This window comes from Chiloscyllium plagiosum, unplaced genomic scaffold, assembly GCF_037043375.1.
Source record: "Chiloscyllium plagiosum isolate Xiang-an unplaced genomic scaffold, Cpla_swu_hap1 HiC_scaffold_20, whole genome shotgun sequence".
NCBI lineage: Eukaryota > Metazoa > Chordata > Chondrichthyes > Orectolobiformes > Hemiscylliidae > Chiloscyllium > Chiloscyllium plagiosum.
Window position 1 is genome coordinate 26,515,030 of NW_028270158.1, and position 13,646 is coordinate 26,528,675.

The window sequence follows — 13,646 nt, forward strand, 5'->3', positions numbered from 1 at the left end:
GTCAGTGCATTGAATGTAGGAGTTGGGAGGTCATGTTATGGCCATGTAGGACATTGGTTAGACCACTTTTGGAATACAAAGTTCAATTCTGGTCTCCCTGCTATAGGAAAGATATTGTTAAAATTGGAAGGGTTCAGAAATGGTGCCAGGATTGGAGGGTTTGAGCTATGGGGAGAAGCTAAATGGGCTGGGGCTATTTTCCCTGGATCATTGGAGGCTGAGGGGTGACCTTATAGAGGTTTATAAAATCATGACACGCATGGATAGGGTGAATAGTCAAGATCTTTACCCCAACATAGGGAAGTCCAAAACTAGAGGGCATAGGTTTAAGGTGAGAGCGGAAGATTTAACTGAAACCTAAGGAGAACTTTTTCACGCAGCGGGTGGTGCATGTGTGAAATGAACTGACGGAGGAAGTGGTGGAGGCTTATACAATTACAACATTTAAAAGGCATCTGGGTGGGTATATGAATAGGAGGGGTTTTGAGGGATATGGGACAAATGCTGGCAAATTAATCTAGAATATCTAGATATTCTAGATTAATTTAGGATATCTGGTCAACATGGACAAGTTGGACTGAAGGGTCTATTTCCATGCTGTAGATTTCTATGGCTTCGTGACCTGTTGACTTCATGAAGTATTTCTGTTATGTACAGGATAAATTATTCTGAATAGGGAAAAATTCCAACTTGTGGCAAAGAAATGATAGAAATAATCTTAAATCTTAAAGAATTTTAAAATGATGAAAACAAAAAATTCTGGAAATCACAGCAGGTCAGGCAGCATTCACAGAGAGAGAGAGTAAGCAAATGTTTTGAGTCTAGATGACTCATCATCAGAGCTGATGAGAAGTGTGGGGGGGTGGTCAGCATTTATGCAATAGTTGAGGGGGGTGGACTGCTGGAAGAAAGGGTGCTGGTAGTGCAGATTAAGTGATTGGAATGTGAGAATGGCAGAACAATGGTGTGTCCAACTGCCAAACTGGAAAGAACAGATGGTCCCACTTGGAGTAGGGGGGGAGGGAAGAGAGGAGATGGTGACAGAGAGTGTAACAAGTAAATGTAAAAGAAAGGAAAGAAATGGGAGTGAGTTCACAATCTGAAGTTGTTGAACTCAATATTAAGTCCAGAAGTTGGTAAAGTGCCTAGTCCGAAGATGAGATGGTGTTCCTCCAGTTTGCACTATGATTTGCTGGAGCATTGCAGCATGTTGAGCTAGTGGGCATGCAAGCAGGATGTTGTGTTAAAATAACAGGAGGTTGGAGTTATGCTTGCATGGACTGGAGATGTTTTGCAAAGCGATCACTCAATCTATGTTTGGTTTCTCCAATGTTGGGTAGGCCACATTGGGTGCAACGAAAACAATAGACCGGGTGAAGGGGCGGGCATTACACCTTGTTCAGTTACATGGGAAGTGGAGTGGTGTTAGTGGTCATTGAGGAATGGACTAGGGCAGGAAAAGGAACTGGAAGAATGGAATGGAATCTACTGCTATCCACTGACTCCCATAGCTACCTTCACTTACCTGACACCTTACACCCTCATCCATTGCCACTCTAACCCCTCACTACCCTGGCACCTAACCCCTCAGCCATCTGGCACCCCTTTCTTCACCACTTTGCACACTATTCCCATCACCAACCTGTCATCCTACTCTTGCTTCTACCTTACAACATTATCTTCTCTCAGTTGCTGTGAAAGACATTCAAACTACAGAATGCAACTCCTCCTGCTGAAAAAAGGGGTGCAGTCTCCATACTGATCCACTCCAGTACTGACTGCAAGCATTTCTTGATTAATATCCATTGAGACATAACAGGAGGCATCTGTTTGGGAGTAGCATTCAGGGGTAGAACTGATCAAAATTTAAGGTTTTGCCAGATCAGGGTCAGACTAGGGAACTGAACTTGACCAGAAATTGGCTAAGTATCAATATTATTGTATTTCATGGAGAGTTTCTCTCTGTGAAGCTCAGTAAGGTTCCTCATGCTATGCTCTGAAACTTATCTTGTTACTTATGCACCATGCCACAATGGTGCCCTACTTGTATCTTCCGTTTTGTGGAATTACGCACCACTGCCGGGACTTCCTGGGCATCCTGGCACCAGCTTTAGAGTTGTGCTGTACTCCAAGTCAAGTGCTGCCAGCCAGAAGTTGCCCTTTACAGTGTAGTGAGTGTGGATGCAAAAGCAAATATTTCTTAGAATGCATAGGTAACATGGTAAAAACAATGACTGCAGATGCTGGAAACCAGATTCTGGATTAGTGGTGCTGGAAGAGCACAGCAGTTCAGGCAGCATCCAAGGAGCAGCAAAATCGACGTTTCGGGCAAAAGCCCTTCATCAGGAATAAATGCAGTGAGCCTGAAGCGTGGAGAGATAAGCTAGAGGAGGGTGGGGATGGGGAGAAAGTAGCATAGAGTACAATGGGTGAGTGGGGGGGGGGATGAAGGTGATAGGTCAGGGAGGAGAGGGTGGAGTGGATAGGTGGAAAAGGAGATAGGAAAGTAGGACAAGTCCGGACAAGTCATGGGGACAGTGCTGAGCTGGAAGTTTGGAACTAGGGTGAGGTGGGGGAAGGGGAAATGAGGAAGCTGTTGAAGTCCACATTGATGCTCTGGGGTTGAAGTGTTCTGAGGCGTTCTTCCTCCAGGCGTCAGGTGGTGAGGGAGTGGCGGTGAAGGAGGCCCAGGACCTCCATGTCCTCGGCAGAGTAGGAGGGGAGTTGAAATGTTGGGCCACGGGGCAGTTTGGTTGATTGGTGCGGGTGTCCTGGAGATGTTCCCTAAAGCGCTCTGCTAGGAGGCGCCCAGTCTCCCCAATGTAGAGGAGACCGCATCGGGAGCAACGGATACAATAACTGATATTAGTGGATGTGCAAGTGAAACTTTGATGGATGTGGAAGGCTCCTTTAGGGCCTTGGATAGAGGTGAGGGAGGAGGTGTGGGCGCAGGTTTTACAGTTCCTGCGGTGGCAGGGGAAAATGCCAGAATGGGAGGGTGTGTTGTAGGGAGGCGTGGACCTGACCAGGTAGTCACGGAGGGAATGGTCTTTGCGGAAGGCGGAAAGGGGTGCATAGGTAACATGTCTGATATTTAATTGTATGTATCTGCTGCTATTGAAGGACCAAGATACATAGCTTACCCATTCTTACTCTCATCCCATCTTAGAACCCTGTCAAAGACAGTGCTACTCTTTTCCCCAATGCTGAGTGTAACCTAACCTCATTGTTCAATGTGGGGTCATCAGATACTGGAAAGGCTGCAAATGGTTGAAAACATTCACTTTTCTTCAACAACAGCCAAAGGGTACAATAAGCAAGCAAACAGAAACTTAATTTGCCCCTGGAAACAAACAAGGACTGCATGCTTTCTGTTTCACAGCAAACGTACGGTCAATAAGTGATCATTTCACCCAGCTCACACCAATTGAAACTGGATGTTGATTAATCCCTGTCTGCTACTTTGCCATTGTAGCATTCTATTATGCAGAAGTTGATGTTCCTCCGGCTCAATATTCTCATCTTCCTTCTCAAAAGACTGCTGCTGCTCTCCCAACTCTTCAGAATCCATCATATCCCTTCTTGCCTACTCCAGTTGTACATTTCACAATGATCTGGAAGTATGCAGTGCACTCTGTTCAGAGTGAGCTACAAGAACACCCCCCGACTGATCCAAGCATTGGAACTTATCTTCAGCAGACCAGTTGTTTGCTTCACAATGGCCTCCACAATATGCTGCAATGTATCTACTCTTGGCCGAACTCAGGATGAAGTCATCATCTGTGGTCATAGCAGGGAGTGCTTCTTATGTAGTCGCCATCCTTGTAATGCATCTGACCCTTAATAGATTAATATACTCCTCCATACATTGGGACATGGAGGATTCCAACAAGGAGGGCTATGAAATGCCACTACATGGATCTTTGACATGGGTCCTTATTCAAATGAATGCTATATAAGACATGCAAATACAGTAGGAGTTTGTAATTGCACTATGATTGCAGCTACTTTGTCCTCCCAATCCCCCCATATCAATCAAGAAAAGGAGCATGCATATAAGAGCATGTCAGCAAATACATACAATGCAAGGTGAAAGGTAGTCAGTTCCATGCTTATGAAATCTTCGAGATGTTTTGTGAATTGTGGTCTGGGGATACCACTTTTAAGGTCAGTTGGACATGGATACTACAGGATGCTCTTCACCCTGTACTGTGAAAGTGCCTGACTAATGTAATTGTCCTTTGAAGATGTCCTATCCAAAGGTCAGGCAGATGGGCAGAGGGGGCAAGGTTGTCTTGTTAGTAAGAAATGAAATTAAATCAATAGCGAGAAAAGATATTGAGTTGGACAGTGTAGAATTTGTGTGGGTAGAATTGAGGAACTGCAAAGGAAAGAAGACGCTGATGGGAATTATATACAGACCCTCCCAGCAGATGTCAGGATGTGGGGAAGAAAATACATCAGGAGATAAAAAAGGTATGTAAGAAAGGCAGGATTACAATCATCATGGTGGATTTCAATATATGGGTGGAGTACGATAATCAGGTTGGTAGTGGATCCCAAGAAGAGGAATGTCTATGAATTATTGAGGCAGCTTGTAATACAGCCCATTAGGGAGCAAGCAATTCTGGATTTAGTGATCTATAATGAGGCAATTATGATTAGGGAGTTGAAGGTAAAGGAACATCTACAGGGCAGTGACCATGTGAGAGGAATCATCCTGCAGTTTGAGAGGGAGAAGATTGAATCAGATGTAACGGTATTATGATTAAGTAAACGTAACTACGATGAAATGAGGGAGGAGTTTGCTAGAGTTGATTGGAATGGACGCATAGCAGGAAAGACGATAGAGCAGCAATGGCAGGAGGTAATTCAGGAAGCACAACAGAAATTCATCCCAAAGAATAGAAACATGCGAAGGGGAGGATGAGGCAACCATGGCTGATGAGGGAAGTTAGGAATGGCACAAAAACAAACAAAGAAGCATAAAATGTGGTGATGAATAGTGGGAAGCCAAAGGATTGAAAAATGTTTAAAAACCAGTAGAGGATAACTAAAACAGCAGAGGAAATATGAGAGTCAGCTAACTAGTAACATAAGATTGCAAGAGTTTCTTTTAGAGATATATAGAAGAGAGAGGTAAGAGTGGACATTGGACCACAGTAAAATGAGACTGAAGAAATAATAATAGGAAACAAAGAAATGGTGGAGAAACTGAGCGATACTTTGCATCAGTTTTTATGGTTGAAGACACTTGCAGCATACCAGAACTTCAAGAGAGTTGGGGCAGAGGTGAGTGGAGTGGTCATCATGAAGGAAAAGCTGCTGGGAAGCTGAAAAGTCTGAAGGTAGATAAGTCACACAGACCAGATGGACTGCACCCTAGTGTTCTAAAGGAGATAGCTGAGGAGATAGTAGAGGCATTGGTGATGATCTTTCAAGTATCACTAGTGTCAGGGGGAGTTGCAAAGGACTGGCAAATGGCTAATGTAATAATCCTGTTTAAGGAGGCCATAAACTACAGGCTAGTTATTCTGACGTTGGTCGTTGGTAAGAGTTTAGAGTTCATTGTTCAGGATCAGAGTACGGAATAATTGGAAGTGCATTGTAAAACGGGGCTGAGTTAGCACAGCTTCAGCAAGGGAAGGTCCTAGCTGATAAATCTGTTAGAATTCTTTGAGGAGGTAACAAGCAATTTAGACAAAGGACAGTGAACATGATCTACTTAGATTTCCAAAAAAAAACCTTTTATATGGCACAGCACAGGAGGCTGCTAAATAAGATAAGAGCCCATGGTTTAAGGGACAAGCTGCTGGCATGGAAAGAAGATTTGCTGACCAGTGGGAGGCAGAGAGTGGGGATAAAGGGTTCTTTTTCAGGACGGCAACGAGTGACTATTGGTGTTCCACAGTGTTGGAACACAACTATTCACGTTATACCTTAATGATGATCTGGCCAAAGGACAGAGGGCATCATTGCTAAGTTTGCAGATGGCACAAAGAAAGGTGGAAGGACAGGTAAATGTTGAGAAAACAAGGAGGCTGCAGAAGGACTCGGATTGCCTACAAGTGTGGGCAAAGAAGTGGCAGATGGAATTCAATATGGGAAGATGTGCAGTTATGCACTTTGGTAGGAAGAATAATGGCATATACTATTTTCTAAATGGAAAAGGTTTTGGAAATCTGAAGCTTAAAGGAACTTGGAAGTTCTAGTTCAGGATACTCTAAAGGTTAACATGCAGGTTTAGTTGGCAGTTAGAAAGGTAAATGCAGACTCCCATTCCTAGACGTGACAGTTGAACGTACAGTTAACGGAGAGTTTCAAACCAGCATCTACAGAAAAACAAACACAGACCAAATACTTAACTTCAGAAGCAATCACCCAAACACCCACAAATGGGGCTGCATCAAGATATTATTTCAATGAGCTACATCACACTGCAGCACCCAAGAACTACAAACAGTAGAAGAAAAATATCTATACAACATTTTTTAAAAAATGGGTACCCAACAAACGTAATCTGCCGATTCCTCGGAAACAAACCCAAACAAGCAGTTACAATGCAACGAAAACTGTAACCACATTACCTTACATCAAAGACGTATCAGAAATGACTTCCAGACTAAACTCAGATCCCCTGGCATTATGGTAGCCCCCAAACCTATCAACACGCTTAAACAGTGACTAATGAAGCTAAAGGATCCATTAGATACTACCAGCAAAACTAAAGTCATTTAGAAGATACTATGCAAGAACTGAAAAAACACTACATTGGACAAACTAGCAGGAAACTAGCCACCAGGATACATGAACACCAATTAGCCACCAAAAGACATGTCCCACTATCACTAGTTTGCATACATACAGACAAAGAAGGACACCACTTTGACTGGGACAACACACACATCCTACGACAGTCGAAATAAAGACATGCACGAGAATCCTTAGAAGCATGGAATTCTATCCAGGACTCCATCAATAAACACATCGACTTAGATCCCATCTACCTTCCCTTGAAAAAAACAACCGGAAATGACAACACCCACTTTACGAAACCAAGACCTATAGAGAAGTGGGATACACTACCAGCGCTTCACTGGAGACTCTCACTGATGATATTACCTAGTCATGGTAACAAAACCTTCCAGCTCAGTGAGCTAACATATATACTTATCATCAACCTGAGCTACAGATCTTCTCAAAAATTGCTAGGTAAATACAATCTTAGCATTCGTTTCAAGAAAGCTAGAATACAAGAGCAAAGATGTACTGCTGAGGCTGTATAAGGCTCTAGTCAGACATTTCTAATGTTGTAAACATTCTTAGGCCCCATTACGAAGGAATGATGTGCTAGCATTGAGGGGGATCAGAGAAGGTTTACAAGAATGATCCCAGGGATGAAGGGCTTATCATATAATGAGCGGTTGAGGACTCTGAGTCTGTACTTGATGGAACTTTGAAGGATGAAGGGAGAATCTGATTGAAACTTACAGAATACTGAGAGATCTGGATAGAGTGGATGTGGAAAAGACTAGGACCCGAGAGCTCAGCCTCAGAGTGAAATGACAACCCTTTAGAACTGAGATGTGGAGGAATTTCTTCAGCCAAAGTATGGTGTACCTGTGGAACTCATTGCTGCATAAGGCGGTGGAGGCTAAGTCATTGAGAGTATTTAAGACAGAGACAGATAGGTTCTTGGATTGGTGAGGAATCAAGGGTTATGGGGAGAAGGCAGGACAATGCTGTTGAGGAACATAACAGTCATGATTGAATGGTGGAGCAGATTTGACAAACCAAATGGCCTAATTCTGCTCCTATATGTTACAGTTTTACAAAGACCCTCACATAACTCAAAAGTAGAGCCTGGATGCTCAGATAGAAATAAAACACACTACCGAATTTGGGTGTCATGACAGCCATTTTCCATTTCCAGAGAACATGTACAAGTCAGGTTGAGTGTGATTGGCATTAAAAGGCCATCACAAAAGGATACAGTGTGTTGCAGCCTCACCACGGTGATCCAGCCCTCCCACATCTTCAACAAACACCACCTTCCTTTCTTCTAGCCACTCTGCTTTGAGCCACAAGAAAATAGGGACCAGCAGAGATTGAAATTTTCAAAAACAAAATAGTCCTAATTTCCAATCAACTGTTGAATAATATGACAAAAATCCTGTTAGTGAATGGCAAGGGGCTTGTCTGTATCCATTAGCATAAGATTATTACTTAATTTCACCTCATTTATACACAGTTTCCACTCTCCCACTCTTCGTATAGAAACAAAACAGTAACAATTCCCAATATGAAAGTCAGAACAATTACCTGGCAACTCCAGCTCACTGCTTACTCTTTCAGCTCCCCATCTTGACTCTAAGGGCTTGCACGCTGGGCGGCAACTACCTACAGCGCCCCATCCACAGATGTTGGCATTGGATTTGTGCCAGCATCCTCAAACCTTCCTGTTATAATTCCCATCCACTTACAATACCAGTGCTTCAGCTTGGAGTGCACTGGCACACTGACTCCCATTGATACTGAGCTTTCTTACATTCTCAAACATCACTTTGAATTATGACTTCATCTCTCAATGTTATCGCTGTAAACCAAGCCCTATAGTTTGGTCATGTCAAACATTGTGCTGCACTGCCTCCCCAGGCAATGCCAGGGTGGTTGTGACTGTCGATGACTACCACCCTGTCACATAGTAGCCCACTTATTCCAAAGCATTATCATCTCTCACCCTTAAATACTAAATTTCTCCACTCACAATTGTTGGCCCTTCTGCATCCCAGCATGCTGCATTCAATCCTCAGAAAAGATTAGATTAGATTAGATTCCCTACAGTGTGGAAACAGGCCCTTCGGCCCAACCAGTCCTCATCAACCCTCGGAAGAGTAACCCACCCAGACCCATTTCCCTCTGACTAATGCACCTAACACTATGGGCAATTTAGCATAGCCAATCCACCTGACCTGCACATCTTTGGACTGAGTTCTCCAGCTTCCCTCCCACAGCAGTGGCCTCTGATAATGCTTCCTTGACTTTTAGTGAACAGACCCAGAATAGACCATGGGCAACACCCTTGACTGACCTTGATAAATAGCCTTAACTGATGAGTGAACAAACCACTGATTGATCTGAGGAAGGGTCACGCAACCCAAAACATTATTTCTGATTTCTATCCACAGATGCTGCCCAGATCTGCTGAGCTTTTCCAGCAATTTCTATTTTGATACTGATTGATCTGTATGCAGCAGCCTGACGTATGGGCCAAACAGGTTGGTTGTACTGGACCCACAGGAATGACTGTGACCCATTCCCCAGACTGTCCAGCCCAGTTCATGAAGGCTCACTAACAATTCACATCTCATCAATCCACTTGCACCATTTTCTATTGCAGAAACTTAGTTAAACAGGAAATAAGATTAAAATTTAAAATAGGATTATAAACAAAAGCAGAAATGGCTGGAAAGGATCAGCAGGTCTGGCTGCATCTATGAAGAGACATTAGAGTTAACGTTTTGGGTCTAGTGACCCTTCCTTAGAGTTTATGAAGTTATTTTGAAAGAATGACAGCCTTGCATTTATATAGCACTCTTGTTGACCTCAGGAGGGCCCAGAGTTCTTTGGCTTTAATTGATGCCTTCTGTGGATATGTAGCCACTGTTGTATTGTAAAAAATATGGCAGCCAATTTGTGCACAGCAAGATCTCACAAACATTAATGTAATAAAGATCTGATTATTTGTTTTGGCGATATTAATTGACAAGAGACATGTTTTTGAGAACTCTTCAAATCATGCCATATAATCTTTTTCCTCCACATATAAGGGAAGAAGGGCCTTTATTTAACACCTCATTTGAAAGAAAGCACCTTCAACTCTGCAGCATTCCCTCAAAACTGTAATGTAGTGTCAGTCTGTAAGTTACGTTCAAGTCACTGGAGTGAGGATTCAATGCAAACCTACTAACTCCAAACGAGGCATCATCTGAATCACCTTCACCATTACTCACTGACATGAAAGAGATTTCTCCCACTATCCTTTTAAGGCATGTTGACAAGCTGTTGCCATTTATGAGAGGGTCATTAACCAGAGATTAGTGAAAGTAACAGAGGGGTGGAGGAGACTTTATCTAATGCCGTCATTTGTTATGATCTGGAAAGTATCACTTGATGGACACAATAATAACTTTCAAATGGCATGTATTTTTGAAATGGAAAAATAGTCACAGCTCTGGAGGAAAGGCAAATGGAGTGGGATTAATTGAAAAGCTCTTTCACAGACACACTGAGCTGAACCTTACTTTTTTGGCTAAATGTGAGTTGTGTCAAGTTTTTTTTGGAGGGATTCTTATTGTGATGCCCAGCAAGATTTCTCACAGTAGCTTACAAACTCACCTCATTAACTACCTACCCTTAATGGATATCCACCAAAGGTCTGGTGGCCTCCCGTGCTCAATGCTCTGGCCGGTGGAGGAGGGCGTGCCAAGTGCCTTCTTCACTGTCCTGTCTGCCTGTGACTCCACTTTCAGGGAGTTGTGAACCTGTGCTCCAGGGTCTCTTCATTAGCAACACTCCCTAGAATCTTGCCATCTGCCACTTCTCAGCCCATTGGCCCATCTGGTCAAGATCCTGTTTTAATCTGAGGTAGCTTAAAAATGTGTTGCTGGAAAAGCGCAGCAGGTCAGGCAGCATCAAAGGAACAGGAGAATCAACATTTCGGGCATAAGCCCTGAGGTAACCCTCTTCGGATCATCGGAGGCTGAGGGGTGACTGCATAGAGGTTTACAAAATTATCAGGAGTATGGATAGAGTAAATAGGCAATGCCTTTTCCCCGGGGTTGGGGTGTCCAGAACCAGAGGGCATAGATTTAGGATGAGAAGGGGAAGATATAAAAGAGACCTAAGGGGTAACTTTTTCACACAGATAGTGGCACGGATATGCAATGAGCTGCCAGAGGAACTGGTGGAGGCTGGTACAATTGCAACATTTAAGAGGCATTTGGATGGGTTTATGAATAGGAAGGGTTTGGAGGGATATGGGCCGGGTGCTGGCAAGGTGGGACTAGATTGGGTTGGGATATCTGGTCGGCATGGACGGGTTGGACCGAAGGGTCTGTTTCCATGCTGTACATCTCTATGATTCTATGACTCTCCTGTGCTATCTTTTAAAGGCCATTGTATACCTGGAAAAGTATTGCCAATCCAGCACTACCTCTCTCCAGCAGAGTAATGGCACACCAGACACAAAGTCCAAAGCACATAGCTGGCATGGCTCTCACTCTCTCAGGGCAAGTCACCCTTAAAACACCAGGTCACACATTATACCTGTACTCAGATATATAAAGTCTGAAGACCCTCTCTGTGTGCACACCATTATTTCCCAATGGTCTATGAACAACCGCATCTGGTTATTGTCCAGTATGGGCAATACAGGCAAGCAATCAGACAAGTTCAAACATGAGCTTTTATTGACAGCCATGAAAATGGAACACAAACAAAATTGTGATTCACTCCCCACAATGTGAACCAAATGCGGATATCTTGACCTTGAAAGTCCATGACTGTCTTCTGCATCCACTGGAACTAGCTGTCAGTCAGGTCATGACTGGCAATACAGCTGAGCTCCATCACCCACAAGGAGTGCTTCCTCCAGCTCAGTGTCCACATCCTTCTTCTTGGATGACTGCTCCTCAGCACCTCTCACATTGTCCTGTTGCCTGCTCCAATTGGGTAGAACACAGCACGGCAGGATGGTGCAGCACAGTCTGTCTGGCGTATACTGGAGGGATCTAAGCTGCAGAACTCCACCTTCTGCATCTCTAACATCCTTTCCACCATGGCCCTGGTTACAGGATGGAGTATGTGGACGGGATATGCAGAACAGCATCAGAGGGCATGGCAATATGTGGGAGGGGCAGTATAAAAACAGTGACCACATCCCCATATGGAGACCCACCACATTGACCTTACCCCCCAACTGTCCTTGCTGTCCCTGAACCCCTGAGATGTCAATCTAACGCCTACAGCACGTGTCAGCTGCCTGTGCAGGAAACACATTGCACATTAATTCTACCAAATGACCCTGTCAGATCTGGTTGGGGGCATGGTCCTCCTAACGTTACAGCTTAACAATGTCTTCCATGCTTCTCTATGGTCTCTCTGTAGAGGTCATGGTGATGGTCACAGTTCTTACACCTCCACCCCACTTCCTACCATGCCCTTCAATGCTGTTCTGCATACTCCTCCATACGCCTTGAGTTTCTCCCCATCATTATCCTTGCTTCCACCTCCAAGTGTGCTTATGCTTATGCCCCAGCCTTGACTCTCCCATCTTTTGTGGCAGTCATCCCTCTGTCGCCCCTACTGATCCTCTTGTGTTCTCTTTAATGATTAATGGATGAATGCACAAGATTATATTTGCACTAGATCTCTGACTGACTTTGACAAGCAGCCCCAGACATGACTGATTACTGATCGCTATCTTTGCAGCTCCCTGACTGCTGCTCCAGTCCCTACAGCCCATTTTCCAGGACTGTAGTCAGACAGGTTCTCTGCTGATGAGCATCCAAAGCTGACAACTAAGTGCAGTCAAATCCCTGGACTGTGTGCAGATGGTCCCGGGACTACTGGCTGGGAACAACCACTTTTTGCACCCCCATTTCACTGGATTAAGGACTAGCCACCAGTTTCTGACATGGCTATTTGATTGAATGTTGATGCAATGTGCTTGCAACTGCAGCTGTTAGACTGACGTCTCAACGTGCAGTACATCAAGATGTCTCCTCTGATTCGTGGACAGATCCCTACTGACGAGCATGCCAAGCAGTTTGACTGAGTATCTGTACAAAGGAGCTACTTAATACAGCAGTACTAATAGCCTTTTGGCTCTGGCTGAAGCACCAATGTGCTAATTGGCATGGCATGACAAGACAATGTATGGATGTGGTGAGCACATTAATGCTTGCTAAGTAAGCAAGCACTAAGAAAGCCAGTTAGCGGTTTCAGATGCAGTCTGTTCTACCCTGTGAAGTGGAAGCCTATCCCTGTGCACAAAGTGTCCATGCTGAGGTCTTTCAATGCTAGTTGCTTGTGTGTTCTGCAATGCGAGACTGCATTCCCAGACGTGTCATGTTAGTGTATCAGAGAAGTACCATAACGGTCATGAGTGGGTGATAAGTGTCCAATGCCAAAGCCTGTAGTTCAGATTTCAAATGGCTGGGCTGCTGAGCAACACAAAGGTTCCTTGTAGTCAGTGATGAGCTAAAGTCACCAAGTGCCTGCCCCAATTTTCATGTCACGAATTCTCGATATCTAGCTTATTTGGCCGATTTAGTAAGATAGGAAGTTGAATATTAATAAGAATAATTGTGGCATTAATAAGGTGCCTAACAAGCTATAATTTGCCTTAATTGACAACTTGCCACTGTCTAACGAGAAACTCACTTCACTGCTCAGCTAAAGCTGAAAAGCTGGAGCAATGTGCTCACAACTTTGAGATATTCCTCATTGGACTTCTCATTCTGCCACAAATCTCACTGTAGGCCATGTGTCTCAGACCCCTGCCCAATTTTGTCCAATGAGACAAATGACCTCCTTCAACATTATGAAGATTTAAGATATTGTTCCTCCTTTCCCTCCCTCTC

The 13,646-nt window shown here is 44.0% G+C and overlaps 1 protein-coding gene across 6 annotated transcripts in view; it reads left to right on the forward strand.

Moving 5' to 3' along the window:
• LOC122560762 (protein ELFN1-like) overlaps window positions 1-13,646 on the forward strand; it is a 401,229-nt gene that overhangs the window by 362,681 nt on the left and 24,902 nt on the right. The window lies entirely within an intron of this gene.